Source organism: Denticeps clupeoides, chromosome 7 (genome assembly GCF_900700375.1).
Source record: "Denticeps clupeoides chromosome 7, fDenClu1.1, whole genome shotgun sequence".
Taxonomy (NCBI): Eukaryota; Metazoa; Chordata; class Actinopteri; order Clupeiformes; family Denticipitidae; genus Denticeps; species Denticeps clupeoides.
In genome coordinates, this window is record NC_041713.1 from 24036697 (window position 1) to 24052939 (window position 16243).

Sequence of the window (16243 nt, forward strand, 5' to 3'; positions counted from 1 at the left end):
GGGAAACCAAATGTACTCTGCAGAGAGGTGGAGAACACTGAACAGACACTGAACAACCATCCTGATGGGTGAATGGAGAAAAAATGAGGCCGAAAAATTTCATCCCTGTGGGCTTTGTTCCGGCCTGGCTACTCCACCATCACCCAGGTCACGACATGATACATATCACAATGCATGGTTTACGATACGATGATATCACAATATATTGTGATAATGTACATATTACTGAAAATGTAATTTCACTCTGCCTGAAATGCAAGGTGGCAATTGAAAGTGCCCAGCTGTATAGCGCCGTCTACAGGAGTGGAGTTGTAGTCGCACGCTGATTCTCGTCTCTACTGACCTCAGTAAAGAAAGCGTTCAACAGCACCACCCGGTGGATTAAATATGTATACAATAATATCTAGATTTGATGTCCCTGTATCGATACAATGTCACCTCGTAAAATATCGCAATATTTTGGTGAATCGATTTTTTCTTGCACCCGCTACGGTCAGGAGGGACTTTTTTTTAATGCTCGCCACCCTCCTGTACGCACCGGCCACTGCCCTGCCCTCCCACTTTCTCTGTGTCTTTCAGCCTTCTCAGGCCTGTCGTCATTTGACACACAACGGGCGGACATGCTTTACTCTTGTCACATATTTGAGAATGAGGATTCCATTTATACAAGCAAGTTCAATCGAATTTAACAGCACTACTCTGTCATGAACTCATACTTTACAATGGCGTCTGTAAGAAACCTGGCCACGGCATCTGAAGAGGATGGAAACACGTCTCCAAAAAAAGAACATGTATACAGAGAAGCCCACTGTGACTCTGTGAGAACAAACTTCTCTGAGCACGTTCACACGTCCGGGTCCAGCTGCGTTATCGCTGTAACTGCATCACCTCAGGACCCCTTTCCTGTGAGAGCGAGAGCAGTGACACACAGCAGAATCACTCAGAGAGAGATACCTGCTGTTATAAATAGAAGATAAAAAGCCTGGACCCACGCAGCTCCAAAAAAAGGCCCAGATAACAAAGAACATGCAAGCTACCCTTTATACTCAGGAAGACAGCGACCACACTGCCATCTAGAGGATAGAGGAAAGAAGAGTCTGGACTTCCATGCAGATTCAGCCCCAGTGGTGAACAACGTACACAAGTCGTGCACTTGAGGTAAAATAGAGCTACACAAGGTCACATTTTACTCCAGTATAAGTAAAAGTCCTCCCTGATTTATTATCGTTCTAATGTTCTATTGTTCATTTTGTAAAGAGAGCTCTTGCTTTGTCAACCAATTTTAGGTGAAAAGACTGTCACTTTGTGGCAATTTGTAAATAATGCAGAATGCTACAAAGAGTCAGATCAGATGAATTTCAAAGTCCGTCTTTGCCATGAAAATGAATCCCCAAAAAATTATATTTCAATTTCCACAGGATGTTGCTGCTACTAAGGTTGCACCTAAGTAAATAAGATCATTTATCAGATCATCAAAAACTTCAAGGAGAGAGATTCTAGGATCCGTCTCCTAAGGATTCTGCGGCGAGATCGAAGTGCCACAAGTGCAGAGCTTGCTTAGGAATGGCAGCAGGCTGGTGTGAGTCCATCTGCATGCACAGTGAGGCAAAGACTTTCGGAGGATGGCCTGGTGTCAAGAAGAGCAGCAAAGAAGCCACTTCTCTCCAAAAAAAAACATCAAGGACAGACTGATATTCTGCAAAAGTACAGGGATTGGACTGCTGGGGACTGGAGTAAAGAAGAATGGTACCAAAACACCCTCCGACAGCAATTTCTCCCAACCTTCCAAGAACAGTTTGGTGAAGAACAATGCCTTTTCCAGCATGATAGAGCATTGTGCCATAAGACTAAAGTAATAACTAAGTTGCTCAAGGAACAAAACAGTGAAATGTTGGGTCCATGGCCAGGAAACTCCCTGGAATTAATCCAGTTGAGAACTTGTGGTTAATCCTCAAGAGGCGGGAGGACAAACAAAAACCCCAAAATTCTGATAAACTCCAAGCACTGATTATGAAGGAATGGGTCGCCATCAGTCAGGATTTGGTCCAGAGGTTGATTGATGGCATGTCAGGGTGAATTGCAGAGATCTTTCTTTGATAAATTTGATGTAATTGTCAGTAAGAACCTTTGAAACTAAAATGATAAGTTTCAGAAGATCTAAAATCACTGAAGCAGGAAGGTTTGTTAAAACCACTATTTGTCTCATTCTCAATTCTCATTGGCCACGACAGTACATGCATGTACACAGAATCCTTTTACCTCTTTTTAATAAATCTTTAACATGCTCTAAACTTGTACAACAGACAGAAAATGTTGTTGCTTAATGAGGATTAAGTAAACAGGGTGAAGAGTGCGTGACGCTCAGACTCGCAGGTCAAGCTCTCACACACACACACATTGTGACACACACAGGGAGCCGGAACCAGAATCCTGTGAACATGAATTATGAGTGGTTCTTAATTTGAGCTGATGAGACATGATTGTGTGGATTTTTGGACCCTCACGCTGAAACCGGCCATTAAATCAAAAAGCTGCATTAAAGCTGACAAAAGAGTGCACAGTTATTGCCCTCAACCAAAGAAAAACATTTATTCTCACACATGATTGTCAGCACACACACAGACACACTCAGCCAGAGTCCACCAGCAGCCACTTTCACTGTGTGGACTTTGCCTACCCACCATTCGTCGTTCAGTGTTTTATCTTTTGTTTATCCATGGGATCACACTGCACCGCATCATAAAACATAAAAAGCACGACAGGCAGCGGACGGGTTTGATCTGCAGCCATGGATGAAAGACTCAGAAGGGGAGGTGTGTGCAAATAATAGGCATGGCTAATTGCAAATATGAACCATGAAAGGAGAGGCGGATGATGCCAGGATCAGTTTTGAAATGGTGAACAATGTGGTACAGCACAGTGTTTGTGTGTGTATTGTCTGAGAGAGACCCAGCATGAGAGAGAACCGGATGACTTCTAAACAGCCTTTATGCATCTCTGCTCCAAAAAAAATGCAGGCCAAGTTTGAGTGTGTTCTCCCAGATGTTTTGCTTGTCCTCATGATTCATTTGGAAAATATATCACGTTAATAGAAAGAAATAGATAACAAGTTTGGTGTTGGACAGCTGGTAATTTTGTTCATTAAAATGAAGGTCGCTGTTTCACCAGAAAGCTGAAGACCCCCGAATAAATCTCTCACTTCTGGTAATAAACAGTGTTGGAATGGATACGTTTCCTACAGATTACAGAAAGAGAGCCATTAAATGTATTTTGTAGTCTATTATATTCGTTAAACGCCTGATGAAGTGCCCTTGATCACGGTATCGTCCCCACACACTGCTCCCCAGGCGCTTTTCATGGCTGCCCACTGTTCCCTCATGGGAAAGAAGAAGTGAAAAGCCCAAAAGTCAATGGGGGAATATCCCATCAAAAGAGGGTTAGCACCTTATTTATACTGGACTCAATCCCACCAATCCCACTAATTAATATTCGTTCCAACAGATTCTTCACCACCTCAGGATCTTGCTATCAGGCCACCCAGATACTCGTTCAGTGCCTAGTACTCACACGACTATGTTACTGTAACTCCCTTCTAGCAGGTCTACCTGCCCTACTGTGCCCCACTGCTATGCTCCTTCCACTGCCGCCCACTAGACCCTTCTCTGGCTTGGCCCCTAGGTGGTGGAATGATCTTCTTTAGACAATACTTAGACTAACTAATCGGATTTATGTTAGAAAAACTACAGCAGAGTGCATAAAATGATGGCATAAATATAAATACAGGGAGTGCAGAATTATTAGGCAAATGAGTATTTTGTCCACATCATCCTCTTCATGCATGTTGTCTTACTCCAAGCTGTATAGGCTTGAAAGCCTACTACCAATTAAGCATATTAGGTGATGTGCATCTCTGTAATGAGAAGGAGTGTGGTCTAATGACATTAACACCCTATATCAGGTGTGCATAATTATTAGGCAACTTCCTTTCCTTTGCCAAAATGGGTCAAAAGAAGGACTTGACAGGCTCAGAAAAGTCAACAATAGTGAGATATCTTGCAGAGGGATGCAGCACTCTTAAAATTGCAAAGCTTCTGAAGCGTGATCATTGAACAATCAAGCGTTTCATTCAAAATAGTTAACAGGGTCGCAAGAAGCGTGTGGAAACACCAAGGCGCAAAATAACTGCCCATGAACTGAGAAAAGTCAAGCGTGCAGCTGCCAAGATGTCACTTGCCACCAGTTTGGCCATATTTCAGAGCTGCAACATCACTGGAGTGCCCAAAAGCACAAGGTGTGCAATACTCAGAGACATGGCCAAGGTAAGAAAGGCTGAAAGACGACCACCACTGAACAAGACACACAAGCTGAAACATCAAGACTGGGCCAAGAAAGGTTTTATGGACTGATGAAATGAGAGTGAGTCTTGATGGGCCAGATGGATGGGCCCGTGGCTGGATTGGTAAAGAGCAGAGAGCTCCAGGTGGAGCACTGGTTTGGGCTGGTATCATGAAAGATGAGCTTGTGGGGCCTTTTCGGGTTGAGGATGGATTCAAGCTCAACTCCCAGTCCTACTGCCAGTTTCTGGAAGACACCTTCTTCAAGCAGTGGTACAGGAAGAAGTCTGCATCCTTCAAGAAAAACATGATTTTCATGCAGGACAATGCTCCATCACACGCGTCCAAGTACTCCACAGCGTGGCTGGCAAGAAAGGGTATAAAAGAAGAAAAACTAATGACATGGCCTCCTTGTTCACCTGATCTGAACCCAATTGAGAACCTGTGGTCCATCATCAAATGTGAGATTTACAAGGAGGGAAAACAGTACATCTCTCTGAACAGTGTCTGGGAGGCTGTGGTTGCTGCTGTACACAATGTTGATGGTCAACAGATCAAAACACTGACAGAATCCATGGATGGCAGGCTTTTGAGTGTACTTGCAAAGAAAGGTGGCTATATTGGTCGCTGATTTGTCTTTGTTTTGTTTTTGAATGTCAGAAATGTATATTTGTGAATGTGGAGATGTTATATTGGTTTCACTGGTAAAAATAAATAATTGAAATGGGTATATATTTGTTTTTCGTTAAGTTGCCTAATAATTATGCACAGTACTAGTCAAATGCACACACAGATATCCCCCTAAAATAGCTAAAAATAAAAACAAACTAAAAACTATTTCCAAAAACATTCAGCTTTGACATAAATGAGTTTTTGGGTTCATTGAGAACATGGTTGTTGTTCAATAATAAAATTATTCCTCAAAAATACAACTTGCCTAATAATTCTGCACTCCCTGTATAAATGTAAATGGACACTGGACTCCCCAAAAGGTTGCCACAGACCATTCAGATTGTTTTTTGATGTTTCTGCTTTGCACAGAGAGAACTCCTGATTACAGGTATGCAGGAACGCAGCCATCTTCCATCCCCCCCAAGACTCTCTGTTGACCTTTCGGCCTCCTGGTGACTGTCCTTGATAGTCACGGGGAGGACAGAATTTGGAGTTAAAGTTAACACATGATTAAGCACAGGCTCAGAAGATCCTGCCTTACAGACTAGTCAGAGTAATTGAAGACATTTGCATTACAACCAGGGCTGGGCAAAATCATATATTTTTTCAAACGATTAATCTAGCGATTATTTTTGGGATGCATTGTTTAATCTAACCATTTGTTTTTCCAAAATAATTGACTAATATAGCCATTTGTACATTCTAATTTACATATCTAAATAAAAAAACATTAACATTCCAATACATGTTCATTGCTCTTAAATTCAAAATGACAAAATAAAATTCGGGTAAGAATGAAATTCAATAAAAACAAAAAGGTCACCCAGAATGCTTTCTTAGAGCAAAATAATACAATAACTAAAGTAAACCTGGGGGCTTGAAAGTGTTTTATTGCATTTATTAAAATAAACAGTGGCAATGGAAGCCAGCAGCCCAACATGGTGTCTTTCCTGAACCAAGAGAAGCTTTTCACATTGAAAATTCACATTCACTTTTCATATCTTAATACATTGATTTTCTTTCGGTATTGTAAGAGTGTTTGAAATGCAAAGGATGATAAAATTTCAAAATTTGATGGAAATTGGGGGTTGGGGAGCACAATCTATCAAAAAGGGGGGCCCTGCAGAAAAAGTTTGGGAACCACTAATGTAAAGCAGGCAAAGGGCAAAATGGCTGAAAATGAAGTCAAGGAGGGGAGTAAAAACCCTGATTTCATATGTAAATAAACTTTATTATCTCTGGTGTCTTTGGTTTCAGTTTGGCAATATCAGAAGAAAATTTAAGAAAAATCAATCAAAACATCTAAACTATATAGTGATCGGTATTTTTGCCATAATGCCCTAATTACAATATAATTGCATATAAGACAACAACAACAACATTTATTTTTTATACAGCCCAAAATCACATACAGTATGTCTCAGTGGGCTTTGACAGGCCCCACAGTTGACAACCCCACACTTGAATGTTCTGTGCACAAAGAAAAGCTCCACACAAAAAACTCTAGGAGAGAGAAAAAAGAACAGAAGGAACGTTGGGAAGGAGTGATACAGAGAGGGCCCCCCTTCCAGGGTAGAGTGAGCCTGCAAGTGGTGTCAGTGCAGGGCTGGTGATGATTTGTCCAATAAGAGAAAAAGACCTATAGTTGTAGAGGTGGAGAAGTCCAAAGTGTAGTCCAGTGTTATGGTGTACATTACGTGTCCATTATGATGCTACTGTCCATTTGAAAATCCCTGAAGCTTTAGTAGTTAGGGTGGTGGTGGGTGTGGTGACCTGGTTCATTTCATTCTAAGTCGTTGTTTAGCAGTTGCCAGGAACCAGGATTTATCTGCTGGTCTCTTCACTGGGGTCTGCCAGTAGGCTGTGTGCTTGATTCAGTATCTCAGAGAGAACAAACAGAAGCAGGGGCAGACTGTACGACCGATAGTGAAATATGTGGTAATAGTGGTATATTGGTGCTACAGTGGCCCGGTACCCTAACTAGGACAGCCTAACTAGGGTGAATTTAACACTGTCTGTGCTTAACAGGGTGACTGTGTGATAGAGTGGACTTAATAATTGACACTGTGTCTGGGCCTTTAACAGAAGGCCAGAGAAAACAGATGTGTTTTCAGTTTAGATTTAAACACTGAGACTGTATCTAAGTCCCGAACAGACGACCGGCAAGTTGTTCCACAACTGCGGAGCTCTATATGAGAATGATCTGCTCCCAGATGTGACCTTCTGTACTTTGGGGACCAGTAGTGACCCGTTGATCGTAGGGGGCGTGGCAGGTCATAACTCAGAGTTCACTCAGGTATGGTGGCGCAAGATTTTTTAGAGCTTTATAGGTCAAAGGTAGAATTTTGTAGTCAATTCTAATTTTGATGGTAGCCAGTGCAGTGATTGTCAGACTGGGGTGATGTGGTCAAATTTCCTAGTTCTAGTTAGAACTCTGACTGCAGCATTCAATACTAGCTGGAGTTTACTCATGCACCTACTTGAGCATCCAGACAGTAATGTGTTGCAGTAATCTAACCTTGATATAATAAATGTATGGACCAACTTTTCTGCATTGAGATGATGTTTTTTATTTTTGCAATATTTCTAAGGTGAAAGAATCCTAGTGATATTATCTACATGCAAATTGAATGTGAGACCTGCATCAATGAGGACACCTAGATGCTATACTTCTGTACTTGGTGAGATAGAAAGGCTTTCCAGAGTTATGATGTAGTCAGCCAGCTTATTTGTTTGAGACCCAAGTACAAGAGCTTCTGTCTTATCAGGGTTTAACAGAAGAAAGTTGGTGAGCATCCACAGTATAATGTCTAATGGCCAATTCTCTATTCTTGTCATGATCCAGTCCGAAAGTGGTTACTACGGTCCGGGATCTCATCTAATCGTCTACTTGAATCATTAAGACTCAGTGTATGGACTTCCCTACTTCGTGGACTGCTTTGCCTGGCCCGCCAGGGGTCGTGCCTAAGAGGGGGGGTACTGTCATGATCCAGTACAAAAGGGGTTTCACGTTAGTCATGTGTAATGTTCCCTAATCGTTTTTCACCTGTGTCGAATGTTATAAAGCTGCCCTGTTCGTTTCTGTTTGCCATCAGGTCTTTGATATGTTACATGTTCACCAATGTCTCAGATGTCTCCCCTGTACAGTTCTTCACCCATTAAACCCTGGTTTCATGACGTTGTGCGATTGCGTCCTTTTTCCTTGTCCAGTTTTGTCATCGTCTCCGTTCACCTGCCTCGTCATGCCACCATGGTTGTGACAATTCTGTTCAACTGCTGCCTCTCGTCCAGCATTGCTGATAGCGTAGCAATGAAAGCCAACACTGTGTTTGCGAATGACGTGACCTAAAGGTAACATGTAAAAGGAGAATAGCAACAGACAAATAGCAAACAATATTTTATTGAAAACTTCAAAACAAGGGAAGAAAAAACATAGAAAGTCTAGAGAAAATATAAGCAAAAACTAATTATAATAGTGTTAGCTACGCAAGACAACAAGACAAAAGAAATGAATGAGTGGGAAAAGAGGGGAGTGCCTGCTCAAGGTGTCTGCACCAACCAAGACAAGAGTGTCTTACCCCCCCCTAGAGAATGAATGCACTAACAGTCCAGGATCTGAAGGGGCATAGGGGGTCGTCACACCTCTAAAAACCACGATTTACATGGACCATAAGGTTCCGTCCCACCATAAATGTCTTCCCTCTCTTTCTGACCATTCGGCAAGGCTTCTGTTGGTCAAAAAAGGGACGCGTGCCACTGCTTTCTGTGTTTCGTCACCTCGTATTTCGTGACTGTCTTGCGATTCCACAGTCTGATACATTGAACAAGCCAGCATTCATCCACACAGACCAATGGAATGCTCAAAAAGAGTCAGGAAGAGGCCCAAGGCTGGAGTCGTATGAGGGACCAAAAAGGTATGTCAAAAATAACACAAACATGACAAAATGCAAAAACCGACCAAAACATATCTACTCCAGGGCAGGCTACACGCAACCTAGTCCTGTACCCCTACTGAGCTTTGACTGTTGTTGATGTGCTGGCAGCATCTTTCACTCCTCTCCATGATCCTTCCATGATCCTACAGTCTACCTCCATCTGTAGGCCCTCCTCCTGGATCAAGCCACTTCTCAAAGAAGAATGTATACATTACACATAAGCTCACAATAATACAGAAAGCAAAACATAGAACACAAAATACAACACTACACTCACTGGGGACGAGTAAAGCAAAGGACTTACAACGAGTAAGGGGGAGCACTTTAGGAGAATTGGAGATGGGAACTGGGAAAGATGGACTTGCATTCACTTGAACACAAATGGGGGAACAATCAAATGATGCCCAGAGAAATGAGGTGGTAAACAAACACTGAATACACACTCACTGAACAGGGAGGGGAATGTAGCAGACCTAACATACACACACTTGGACGGAGAAGTAGATTTCTAGCAAAAAACGCAGCAGAGACAGAACGGGGTCACGACCAGACAATTAATGGCCAAACAGGAAGTCTTTTTATCATGTATTGCACAGCTGAAAAAAATGACAAGGAGGCCTGACCCGTAATCAGAAGGTTGCCGGTTCGAATCCCTAGCCAACAACGTGCCACTGAGCAGTGTACCATCCCCACACACTGCTTAGTTTTTATGTAAAAACTTACCAGGTATTTGACATGTCTGGTCAGATTTGCAGGTTGTGGTTAGATATGGACCAGTGTGGGATGCCGACAGTGGGCCCAATCTATGAACCGTGCCTGGTCTGCATATATATGCACTACCAATCTGTAGCAAATCTGTACATGTTTAATGATCCTTTTCTCTGTAAATTAATTTAAGCACAAGTTCTCGCATTTCGTGATAGCAGTCAGTTGGCAAACAAATCTCTCTTGGAATTATAGCATAATGCTATGGGGACGGCCAGGGGGTGCAGAGGAAACAGAGGATAGAGAGTGGCACCACTGAGAGCTGACATTCAAAAAAAGGACTGTGCAGCACCAAATCACACAGTAACAACACAGCCACTTCCTCTTTGGGGCAAAGAACACACAACAACCTCCACATGGCCTCCCCTTATCTCTCTAAACCCAGGCATTCTCTTTCTGGCTTTGCCTTTCCCTGAAACACACACACACACACACACACACAAAACACAGACATCAAACTCGAAACAGGACTGCTTTCCCGGCCAAGAGCTGGGTCTGGATGTTAATTGGCTGGGTGGGTATTTTTCATCTCAGGCAGGCTTCTGTCAACACAACTACACACAAGCAGCACCCGAAAACAGCAAGAACATCTTTCTCATCCTCCAACAGATTTTTGTCTGCATCTCTCCCTCTATTTCCAGGGGTGGTAGTAGCCTAGTGGGTAACACACTTGCCTATGAACCAGAAAACTACAGTGTCACAGGTTCAAACCCCACTTAATACCATTGTCTCCCTGAGCAAGACACTTAACCCTAAGTTGCTCCAGGGGGACTGTCCCTGTAACTAATGATTGTAAGTCGCTCTGGATAAGAGCGTCTGATAAATGCCGTAAATGTAAATGTAAATGTATTTCTGGCCTAGATTCTCAGCTACAACATGAGGCATTACATTGTATATGGACATATTTATTTTGTATATGTTTTATTTTACAGGAAAAGTACTCAAAACATGCAGTTACGCAGAGTCAATAAAAATATTTAAACATATTCCTCATTTCATACTTCCACTTGAGTAAATGTACAAAACTATTCGACAACAATCGTACTTAAGTGTCAAAAGTTTTACATTCACTTGATTTTAATTATGATTCATATGGGATAAATCAGTATCAATGCACACACTATTAATAACTTCTCATGCAGTACAATTGAGCTTGTGTGTTTGCTGGTGTTGTTGGGGGGCATTTGTGGAGTGAAGATTTACTTGGTGTGCATAGTCAAGTTATATGTGATTAACGTTTGCACAGCTCTCTCATAAACACTGCATAAACATTAGGATCTGCCTAATGCTCGCTTTTAACAAGTGAATAGCCATGCAGCACACCAAGGATTACATTCAACTGACTCCATGTGTGAAAATATCGTACACTTGTTTTTCCAGTAGTCAGAAGTCACAGTAAAGTCATGCTAGTAGGGGCTTTTTGGTGATGGACATGGGTCAGCATAGGGACGTATGTCGTCTGACACGATTGTATCTGAGCCAGCATGGTCACAGAATGCATTACTGTCACGGCCAATACACCTCCAGCCCACCAGAGAGCGCCAGACCAGCCGGGGAGACGGCAACCCGGAAACGGAAGTGAGAGCGGGCAGCGCCAAGTATAAAAGCTAGATGACACTGAGGAGACACTGCCAGCTCTTTGATGAATTTATTTCCAGAGGCTCCAGCCCTATTTCCCCACGCTCGAGAGATCCATGACCACGACCTTTGCCTGTCCCCAACCTAGAACTTTGCCTGCCCCTCTTGTGACGACGATCGCTAAACGGATTCCCCATTGTGACCACGACCTTCGCCCGCCATTGACCTTGAGTTTGCCTGCCCCCTTTTGCTAAGACGATCTCCCCTGTTATCCCACCTTCCTGCCATCCCAGACGCCCTCCCGTCCAGCCTCCGTCCTTCGCCTCCTTCCCCGTTACCCCCCACGGAGACAGAGTTCCCTCCGTGCTGCGGTGCGTCCACGGCCCTGCTCCCGTTCCAGCTCACCTCCGGCCGCACTATCACCGGCCAAGCGCCTCCGGTCCTCCTCTCCCAGTACGACGACTACTCCACCCGCTCCAAGCATGCCTGCGAATGCGTCCCCGAACTCGGCCAGTGACAATTACGTAAACAAAATTTTCATTCTGTTGCCAACATATAGATGACTTAGACAATTATATAATCCATCTGGTGGCACAAAATGTATTTTGTGCAAAAGAATAAGATGTACCATACCTCAAATCAAAATATCTGGTAGAGCGCTGTGTGTGTGTGTGTGTGTGTATATATATATATATATATATATAGACGCGATGTGTGACGCGATGTTCTGAAGCGCTCTTGCTTTTTGTACAGAATACACTTTGCACAGAAAATCTCTTGGGTGTCAGCTCATCATTTGTGGTTCAAGAAACGAAATCAAAAAGTTACACAACGCAGAAGAAGAACCGCTACACTATGATGACTTTCACCTTGATATTTTAGCGCGGATGTATACCTAGCCAAATTGCACTGTAGGGGGCGAGAACGAGTCTTCGAACTGTTAAATTACCACATCAAACGTGACGTGGTAACATGGATGCAGCTATTTAACTGAATAAACAGTTGGTAAACACAAGTACATCTTATTGAACATAATTTATTTTTATCACCAATTATCATAGTAGAACAGCTTTCTCAAGCAGTTTGTGATGCATTTTGGAAACAGGAGATGAGCCCCTGGTCTAATGCACCACCTGACTTGAGAAACCCGTTCTTAAAGACTTACTTTTAGTCATTATTTGGGTAGCACACATATTCTGAATGCCTTCGGCAGAATTCAAACGAGCCATTTTAATCTAGATTAATCTAGATTAATGTAGACTAATGTAGATTAATCTAGAATGCCCACCTCTAATATATATATATATATATATATATATATATATATATATATATATATATATATATATATATATATATTAGATACACACACACATACATACACACACATATCGCTAGAGGTGGGCATTCTAGATTCTAGATTTATATATATATATATATATATACACACACACACACACACACACTGGTTTTATATATATTTTAAGAATAAATCATAATTGTCCGCTATATATATATATATATATATAGCGCGGACAATTATGATTTATTCTTAAAATCAGTTAATATCCGAGACTGGATGGCCCACCTACTGTTGGCTTTTTGATGTACTTGTGTTTTGATATCTACATCAGTATCGCATTATGACCCTTCTCCAATCATGAAGCCCAAGTGAAGGTAAAGTAAAAACAAATGCAAATACATTTATTTTAACATAAAAATGATCCTTATTATTTGCAGGCGCTGGCGAAACAGCCGAAAAAGACAGCAGATTGTCTCTGCATTTTTTTCTCAGATTTGTTTTCTGAATTTCAATGCCAGCATTCTGCTCATGATGGCATCGTCACTTTTTATCAAGCAGTTTTTATATCATGTGCAACAAATGTGAGTACAGTCTGGCAGTTAAGGCTGAAATATGATGTGACGAATAATGATGACATATGGCTGCTATTATTGCCCAGCTGCAACTCTTCTCTGAACAGAACACTGGTAATACTAGGATAAGATAAGATAATTCTTTATTAGTCTCACAAGTGAAAAATTGGCAAAACTACAAAAGCACAAAGGTTAATTGAGTATATATGTAAAGACCCATTATGGTTGTCAAACAATTGTGTATAATTTTCGATACTTTCGTTCTGTAGTGGTACCTTATGTGCTGAATGAGGTGCAGTGGCAGTGTTCATAAGTAGCATGGCAGGCTGCAGGTGTGACTCAAGATTGGGTATGTTTTTTAAAATATGGTGACTTTCAATCAGATGATGATAATCCAAAATCTCTTGGCTAATCTGCTTCAGCTTCACATGACGTCAAGAGGCTTTGTGTCCTTGAACAAGAATTCTGCCATGTCTCTGGAATCAGACGGCATCCTGTCACATGAGCCTGTACTGTCATCTGGTGTACAGTTAAGGAATTGCCGCGGAAGGGGAGAGTAAAGCAAGCCAATGCATCAGCCATTTATTTATACAGATACTGCAAATGAAGGCATCATGGCTGACGTTTGTGCTGACACTGACCTTTTTAAAGAAGTGCTGGATAACCAGTGGTCCTATCAAGCAGCAGAAATGAAGAATGAGTAGGGTGGCTTCAGTGACCTGGGGCAGAGCTATGGTTTATTGTGGATTTACAGAGTATGAGGATTTGACATAGGACATCTGTTGTTGTTTGTAACTGGGAGACAAAACCATAAGCAAGGAGGGCAAATAGGAATAAAAAATCCATAAATTGTATTTAACATACATAAGTAGATGAATTTGAGGTCTACCTAAACTTGTTACATAAGAGTGTTCAGCTCAAGGAACAGTCCTCCCCCCAGAAATTGATGATTTAATCAAAAGGACACATCTGACAAGACAAGCCAGTACAAATAAACAGACTGCTCCATTGGCACCCATATGGACCACTTTTCGTTGGGTGCCTTCTCCATTCCAGTGATGTGCCCTCCACTAGACAGTGATGCAGGTACCAAAAAACAACATAATACAGCAAAAATATAGATTAGTACATCTGTTCAGAAGACTCAGTATCCAAACGTCTGTTTGGCCCGCCCGTGTTTGGTCCTTGTTGCTCTGCGGGACACCTCGGAACTCCACGCCCAGCTCTTTATTTATTTATTTATTTATTTATTTATCTGTCTGTCTATCTATCTATCTTTATTTCTTGTTTCATTCTCAATGTTAATTTTATCCTTTTGTTTTTATTTAGTGTATTATTTCTAGATGTACAGCACTTTGGACAGCTTTCTGTTTTTGAAAATGTGCCTTAGAAATAAATGTATTATTATAATTGTTATTTTAATTGTGGCTTTAACATCACAGTAACCTATGAATGGATTAAACACACAATACATCTATCCAGACCAGAAAAAAATGATTTGTTCAATCTTACAGCCAACTGGGACATTCTGGTTAAAAAAGCTCTGAATGTTGTAAAGTCCCTGTACTAAAGACCAACACACCTGTGATCGAAAAAGGACAATTCACAGAAATGCCGAAGTCCATGTGTTCACCCTAATTACCTGAACGTTTGAGCCTGTTGATATGTGTATTTATATTGCTGCCTTGTGTTTAGTCCTGGTCGGGTCATTGAAAGCTTGACCATGTATTCCACTGTCTTCTGTAAAGTTTTGTGCCTTTGTTCGGAGCAAATCCCCTTGTCTTCTTGTCTGGATTCCAGCAATACACCCCATGTGATTACCAGTTCTATTTCCTTCCCTCCAGACTGCCAAGGCGGTGCTGAAAGCACTAGTGGAAATATGCTTGCATATGCACTTCTTCAAGAATTTAATTTAAATATTGTCTCCAGGTGACTATGATATGTGCCAAGGTACATTAGCACCAGGCGTATGTCATTCTGGTCTCTTCTTCATTCTCGCTTCCTCTGGATTATTTTCAGTTACATTTACAATGTAAATTACAATTATCAGACGTCCCTTATCCAGAGCGACTTAATCAGTAGTTACAGGGACAGTCCCCCTGGACGTTTCTTGTTCAGGGACATAATGGTAGTAAGTGGGATTTGAACCTGTGTCTTCTGGTTCATAAGTGAGTTTGTTACCCTGTTCGCTACTAACCACCAATTTTGCTGAGCTCTGCGAGTACCATGGATCTTCGACTGTATTTTCTCAGTCGGATTAGCTGGTTTACATCTTGGTCACAAACTGTCTGGTTGCCAGAGAGTTTATTACCATGTCTGAAAAAAAATATTAAAAAAAACTAAACAAAAGCAAATTTAGCTCGGTGCTCTACATGCCCTAATCTGATGGAGACTATAGATGGTCCTGCAACCTGCACAGATTGCCTTGGTGTAAAACATCTGCGAGAGGTGCACGATCATGCCGCTTTCTGTCCTGTAGGCACGACTGGCCGACCAGGAGTGCGTGCCAGTTGGTTTTTCATGCTCTCCAGACATTTGCAGTGCAAATGTAAGCTGTCACCAACTCAAGTGAAGAAAGATAAAAAATCTAAACCATTAGACTTTGAACAAAAATTGGAGCACCTTCCTCCTACTGTGGAACATCTTTTACCCCTCCCTCTTAAATCTAACCCCATCGTGGAGGCCCAAACAAAATTCTGTGGACCCACAACTTTCACAAACCTCAAACCACAAATTTTCACCCAGACAACATTCTCAGGAGTCAGAGGTGTTTTCAGTGGTTGCCTATGACAGCTTCCTTGCTCGTGAACCATCTCTTGCGCCTGTGCAGAGCGAAGCTCCACCTGATGCTGTGGTTCAGGAATTGGGTAGTAATGTGCTTTAGGCTCAGTCAGGCTTAGTGGTGGGGTCTGTAGAGACCACACTGAAAGCAATGCTTTCACGTTTGCACTTGGATGCACCAGCACCTGCTATGTCATAAGACAATGTCTTCGTTCGTGGTACACTTCTGTCCACATTCTTTGGCAGGATCTCCAATTCCCTGGCTCACACGCATGTCATGCTGCATTCTTCTCTTACTCTTTA